Source organism: Cupressus sempervirens, chromosome 7, assembly GCF_028749045.1.
Source record: "Cupressus sempervirens isolate cs-2001-9-10 chromosome 7, ASM2874904v1, whole genome shotgun sequence".
Taxonomy (NCBI): domain Eukaryota; kingdom Viridiplantae; phylum Streptophyta; class Pinopsida; order Cupressales; family Cupressaceae; genus Cupressus; species Cupressus sempervirens.
Window position 1 is genome coordinate 389,980,871 of NC_143124.1, and position 7,268 is coordinate 389,988,138.

At 32.1% G+C, this 7,268-nt stretch overlaps 1 pseudogene; it reads left to right on the forward strand.

The window, feature by feature from the left end:
• Positions 1 to 3,692: 3,692 nt before the first annotated feature.
• LOC149547146 (berberine bridge enzyme-like D-2 pseudogene) lies at positions 3,693 to 5,425 on the forward strand (annotated as a pseudogene).
• Positions 5,426 to 7,268: the final 1,843 nt, after the last annotated feature.

Consider the following 7,268-nt stretch of genomic DNA (forward strand, 5'->3'; position numbering starts at 1 on the left):
ATTCACAATCAAGTGCTTAACCCTAAATTATTATGTTAAATTCATATTTAGCTCTCCAAGGTCAAAAATTTTACATGTGTTTTTTGAGCACTACAGAAAATTCAACTCTGCACATTCCTCAAAACTCCGAATCTGACAGGGTCATCAAAAACATATACACAAAAATCAACCTATCCTTTCAAAACCAAAATACCAATAACAAAACATACTCAAGAGCAACAGTTCCAAGATGATATATGTGCGGCTTCTTCACTCTGCCAGTCATTGGAGCGCACTTGTGATCAGCCTACGAACCAGAAAGACAATCAAGCAATAAACCATAATCAAAACCCTAACAACAATCATGAAGCCCTAAATTTAAATCCCTAATAATAAATTTCCCAGTAAGGGAAAGCAACGAACCTTGGTGGCAAGCTTCTTTCTAGGAGCCTTCCCTTACGCGCAGTGTGCTTCATTAGAGCCATTACAACTTCCTCCGTACAAACACCAAAACACCGACACACAAATAGAAATTTGCAAATTCGCCAGAATAATAACTCTTGATATCCAAAATATGCCATTAAAATGACTGGAAATAAATAGTAAATAATGGATGGCAATATTAACTTCGGTCGTCTTGCATTCATTTTAATGTAATTTTTACTGTAGATGAAATATTGAAGTGGGACAACCTCGGTAAAGGGAAGCCTTCAGCGTAAAAATATTGAATGTATAGAAATGATGAACCATTTTTTATTTTAAGATTTTAAAACAAGTATATTGCTTATTTAAAGTAAATATTTATAAATTTAAAATTATATGATTTGAATGCAAAATCAGATAATTTTTATACAATGAAATATCAATTTAAATTTAAAATAAGATATCTTTCAAGAAAGAATGTTAACAAATTAATACTAGAAATCTAGCATCGATAATTTAAAAATAATGAAATTAATCTAATTCAAAAATGTGAAAACTCATAGAAGTAGAAGTCATCCATTTCAGTGCATTTATGGTTAAAGGAATTATATTATTATATATCATAATTCAAATATTTTCATGATCCAGTTAATATAATTATTCTTCATAACTATAAAAGTCAGCATTGTATATTGTATATATGATTTAATGAGAATGTTGACCGCAATCTGATGGTTACTTCAAAGATGTGGAAACTCATAGCAGTAGAAGTCAGCCATTTGAGTGTGTTATGGCTAAGAAATTATATTATTATATATCATAATTGAAGAATGTTAGGTTTGAGGTTCTAGATTGTAAAATTCTGTTCTCAACTACACTGTTGAAAGGGGTCATTATACAAGCTTAAAAGATAAAGTATACTTATCACCTTATTCGTTAACAAATGTAATAAATTAAAATTTACGGATTCTACTATAATTGCAAAGTCAATATCCACAAATTGAAAGCTTATTGGGGGAACTTGATATTGAATTTGTCAAACTTGTTAACAGAAATCCAAAAGGGTGTCTATAAATTCAAGAATTTAAGGCTACATCGGTTTAACAAGTCGTTTCTATTTTGAGCTTCTTATTTTAATGTCTTAAATTAAGGTGGGAATCATCTTTCTATCTTATCTGAACGTTTTAAATTAATCTACCCTCTTACGTACACGACTTTATGGTAACAACAAATCCTTCATGAGCATGCGGGTTGATTCGGAAGTGCGTATGATGCAATTTATTCAATGGGAATAGCTCTGACGATTTCAGTGTGATATATATATATATATATATATATATATATATATATATATATATATATATATATATATATATATATATATATATATATAATAGAGTTCAAATTGTGTTGTGTTGTTTAAATGAGCTTGTGCCTTTTGAATATTTACCAAATGGCGCGGAAGTTAATAATGTTTCCAATATAGTCTACAATTCATTCTGGTTAAGAGAACTAGTACGTTGTCGCCATTTTGGACAAAATGAAAATGTAGAATAGGTTCGTATTGCATTCTCATCCGCATTACCAAAAGATTATATTGTTTAACACGTGTAATTGCCATCAATCTTTTCGAAGGAATCGTCCATCTCATACTTTCATGCCATTTATGAACCCTTTTTTGTCAGGTAAATAAGTCAAATTTTGTAAACATTGAAGAAGAATAGTTGGTTAGAGAAGTGAAGAGAACTTAGCATTCCATCAGATTAAAAATTGGGACAGGTTAAGTTTCATTCAAAATGTACTAAAGACAAAACAAGGTCAATGTTTATTTTTTCAGATTCACTAAATATAACAATTTTTTTCCAATTTCTTTTGTTATTTTCCATTACAAACTATACAGATTATTGATATTTTTGATTTGTTGAAAATTGGTCAATTGTACACTTTGAATGGAGGATAGTCACGAAATTAAAAGTTTGACCAGCTTGTACTTGTTTGGATCTATTTCATTTGAGAAAAAAATTATATGGATTTTTTCTCATTTCTAATAATATTATTTTTAAAAGTAGGTATTTAGTAGTAATGGTATTATAGATTTAATATATGGAAGTTTTTAAATTAAATCTACAAGAGATCAAATCTAGATGATTGTAAGTTTCTGATAGTATATCTCAAGTTGATTTTGAAGAATGGATACTCCTCTGCCCTTAGCTATTAACTGAAGAGATTTTAGTCCATAAGCAGGTGCCTCAATATCTAATTATTAGCATTAACACTACTTTTCTAAAAATATTTCTTATCTACTAGTAACACCTCTTTAGAAAAACTCATGATTCTCTTACCATTACGATTACTCCTAGTATCAAAATCATGACTGGTTGAAGTTGAGGATTCAAATTTGTGTCTACTTTTATGGAGGGAGGAAATTCTTTAAAAGATCAATGATCACGGGACCATCAAAATTGCTCCTAACACAAATACAGTGATAGATTGATAAAAAATAATGGGATGGAAATTGTGTCTATTTTTAGAGAAGAACTAAAAGGACTCTATGTGCTCAATAGACGACACTTACAACGAGAGCTTCAAACTATAAGGAAAAAGAAGATGTAAAGCAAACGATCATATAGAAAATATCAGACAAAATAATTTTCAATTCTATTTGAACTATTTGAATTTAAAAGAAGGTAAAATTAGAAATCTAATTCTAATTCTAATTCCCGTCAAATAATTAAATTATAAGTTTTAAACTTTTAATTTAAAATGAATATACAAAAGTTATATATAATAACCAATGCTTTATAAAATTCATTTTTTTATTTAAAGACATTTTATTATTAATAATAATTTTTAATAGATATTGACATACAAATTATGTATAGAGAGAGAGGGGACTACTAAGCCAAATAAATTTAGTAAAATGTCATTGGACCATTCTAAAATAATAATAATAATAAAGATAGAATACCACCACAACGATCACGTAATGCTGCTGGCAAAGATAGTCACAAACATTTGAAATGAATCTGTAAGAATTGAAGCATCGATGTCATTGTGATCGTGGTTTTAACAATAGCATGCCAAACAATAAGTCAAAGCCTCTTTATCACCTCATTCTGTTAAAATAATAATTCCAGAGTTTGTAATCGAATTCCAAAGTCAAAATCAACGGTGGCACAAGCTTATCGACAGGGTTAGGTTTAGAATGGTCACATTTGTAACGCGAGACCACCGAACTGGTGCCTATAAATTTGAGAAGATTGAATCACATTCCAAGAAAACATAACATCAGTTGAAGAGAAGAGATGGCAAAGTTTTATTTGCTTCTGACTCTGGCAGTCGTAGTCTGCAGCCCTTTCACCGCTGCTACATCGGCCAAAAGCGGAGATGGCGAAGGATTATTGTCGTGCTTGCATGCAAGCGGCCTAAAAAAACCTTACGATCATCTCCTCCTCCGCTTCTGAATTTTACTCTCTGCTGAATTTTTCTGCCCAAAATTTTCGATTCGCGGAGGCTGAGACGCCAAGGCCTTACGTTATCATTATTCCTGAGAGCCAAAGCCAATTGGTGAAATCAGTTCTGTGCGGCATAGAAAACGGGTGGGAGATTCGTGTTCAAAGCGGAGGACACAGCTACGAGGGGCTCTCCTACACTTCCAACGTTCCATTCGTTCTCATCGACTTGCTGAAACTCAACAAACTCACAGTGGACGTGAAAGCAAAGACGGCGTGGGTGGAGGCTGGTGCAAGTTGGGCGAAGTCTATTCTGCCATTGGAAACAATTCGCCCAACCTCGCTTTCCCTGCTGAAGTTTGCCACACGGTCGGATCCGGAGGTTATATTGCCGGCGGAGGGCTGAGCTTCCTGTCGAGAAAATATGGGCTGGCGGCTGACAATGTGTTGGATGCCCTGCTGATAAATGCGTCGGGGAAAGTGATGGACAAGAAGAGCATGGATGAGGACGTCTTTTGGGCTCTGAGAAGTGGCGGCGGCGGCGGAAGCTGGGGAGTTGTGTATGCCTGGAAACAGCAGCTGGTGAGCGTGCCCACCATTTTAACAGCTTTCACTGTATTAAAGACGGGCACCGATAATGTCACGGATGCTGTTCACAGATGGCATTATGTTGGTCCTTCAATGGACGAAGATATCTTCATGCGAGTGCAGTACTTCGGGATAGAAGTGAACAACAGCACAACCGTCAGAGCGTCGTTTCAAGGAATATACCTGGGAAGTCAACCCGAGCTGCTGAAAAAAATGGGGAAGGTTTTCCCCGAGCTGGGGATGGCGGCTTCAGATTGTAAGGAAATGAAATGGGTGGAGACAACTGGGAACTTTGATAGCACCAACGTGAGCCAATTGACAAACCGATATTATACGAACAAAGTTTTTCTTCAAGATTAAGTCGGATTTTGGAAAAACGCCGTTGCCGAAACCTGCCCTGAGAGGGCTGTGGTCTATTATGGAAGGGGAGGTGAGCGCATACGCCATTTTCTCTCCTCTTGGAGGAATCATGAACAGCATTCCTCCGAATGCGTTACCTTTTCCTCAGCGGAAGGGGACATTGTTTGACATTCAGTATAAGGTAACATGGACGAGCAAAAGCAAGGATGATCACTACATTGAATGGATGAGGAAGCTTTACAGATACATGGAGCTCTACTTGTCCCATCCACCAAGGGCTGCGTATGTGAATTATCTGGATCTTGATCTGGGTAGCGCCTTCAATGGGAGTGCTTCTGTTGAACAGGCGAGGACTTGGGGCGACAAGTATTTCCACCACAACTATGATAGGCTTGTTAAGGCAAAAACTCAGGTGGATCCCAAAAACTACTTCAGAAATTCTCAGAGCATTCCTCCTCTCGCATATTAGTGCTTATTTTGTTTACTAGTATTGGCATAACAAGGCGCTCTTCATCGCCATCGTAGTCTTGATTAATTAGCAGTCATCTGTAATCCATTGTCAATGATTTTCACCTTCCTACTTCTTCATTCTTTCAATAATACATTGAATTCCATTTGTTGAAGTGACCCTCTACATGTTAAGGAACCTAAATTTTGTATGTTTTGGTTTTCTATTAAATTGGTAGAGAATTTCTATTATGGCGAGTCTTTGATAAAATTATACCATATGGAAAGATATCTTATTGGAAAAAATATTCAATAAATGTTTAATTGCTTAAGAAAATTGATATGTATTGTGCACATGTTAGTTAAATCTTTAATACTTTTATTTATGTTAATTAATAATAATTTGATTTTGTAAAGTTAAAATTCAATTCAATAATAATTCTAATATGAAAAAAGTTGTAGCATAAAATTTATATAATGTTGTGTATTTATAAAGAGTAATTAAATATTGAATTTATTATTATAAATAATTAATAATAATTGAAAATGGAAACATATATAAGAGCGCTTCAAAAAAAAGAAAATAAATAATAAATATAGATTTTTTAAGTTTATTATTATCACTCTCACCCAAACAAAAGACTTTGATTCTAAACAGTTTGTTGAAAAAAATAAAATTATAAATTATGTAGCTTTTTAAAAATATGGAAACACAATTTAAATTTTAAATTTATTAAAAATTATATGTATTTATTTCAATGTCAAATAATTGTTTAATAATAGTCATATAATAAAGACCATGTCCAAAAATCAGCCTTCAAACAATTAATTGATTTGCAGGCATTTGATTTCTTAATATTATTTAATAACTTTTTTTGAAACAAAATATACAGATTTATTTATTTGTAATTTTGTTAATTGAAAGTAATTTTTGTTATACCGAAGTTTTTCCACATGCTTTCTCCATACAATTTTTTTCTAATTTGGCTATGTTATGATGCTCACTACAAAGCTAATATTACATATGAGTTATTCTAAATGACTACTACTAATAGGATACTACAAGTTTAAACCTAAAATGAATTTCATGTTATGATTATCATGTATTTGAAATTTTTTAGTTTAAAATCTTGTGTATGTTATAATGCATATTGCAATTATTTACTATAACTATGATCATATTACATATAATTTATTCCTAGCTACTATGGTGCAATTTTTTTAGCATATAATATTAGCTATATACATATTATATATTTATATAATATATATAGAGAAAGCAGAGAGATATCAAGGCTTTAATTTTTTAATATAAATATATTTTTCTCTTTAAATTAAAACTTCGATATATCTTAGCTTTATATATATATATATATATTGCTACATAAATTTTATAATATGCATTTGTATAATTCTTTTATGAATAAGACTTTTTTTTGAATTTGACAAATAGGTCTAATTTAATGGAGGTTTGGGTTTGTAGTTGCTTAGTTTAACACAAAAAAATGTCAAGGCTTCTGAGTAGGTTTAGAGTTTGAGTTTATTGAGGTTTATAAATAGGGTTAAAATTAGTTTAGTGTTAAGGATGTGGTTTTTAGTTGATTTAGTATTATGTTTAGGATTCATGATCATTTATAGGTTTATTAGGTTTAAAGTTATGATTTAATTTGGGCCAATATTTAATCACTAATAGGTTTCACTTTTGGCTAGGGTTATTATGTAATGAACTAATGAAAGGTTCAACATTAAATTGTATTTAAGGTTATTTTGTGGTTAGAGTTTAGTTTGGTTTAGTTTTGGCTCTCTCTCTCTCTCTCTCTCTCTCTCTCTCTCTCTCTCTCTCTCTCTCTCTCTCTCTCTCTCTCATAATAGCATCTTTTCCCTCTTAACATATACCTCAAACTTAGATATCTCACCCTCTCCCTCTCCTCTCACTAATTATATCTTTCTCACATGCACCTCATAATTAATATCTTTCTATTACTAAAAAATGTCAAGGCTTTGAGGAGGTTTAGAGTT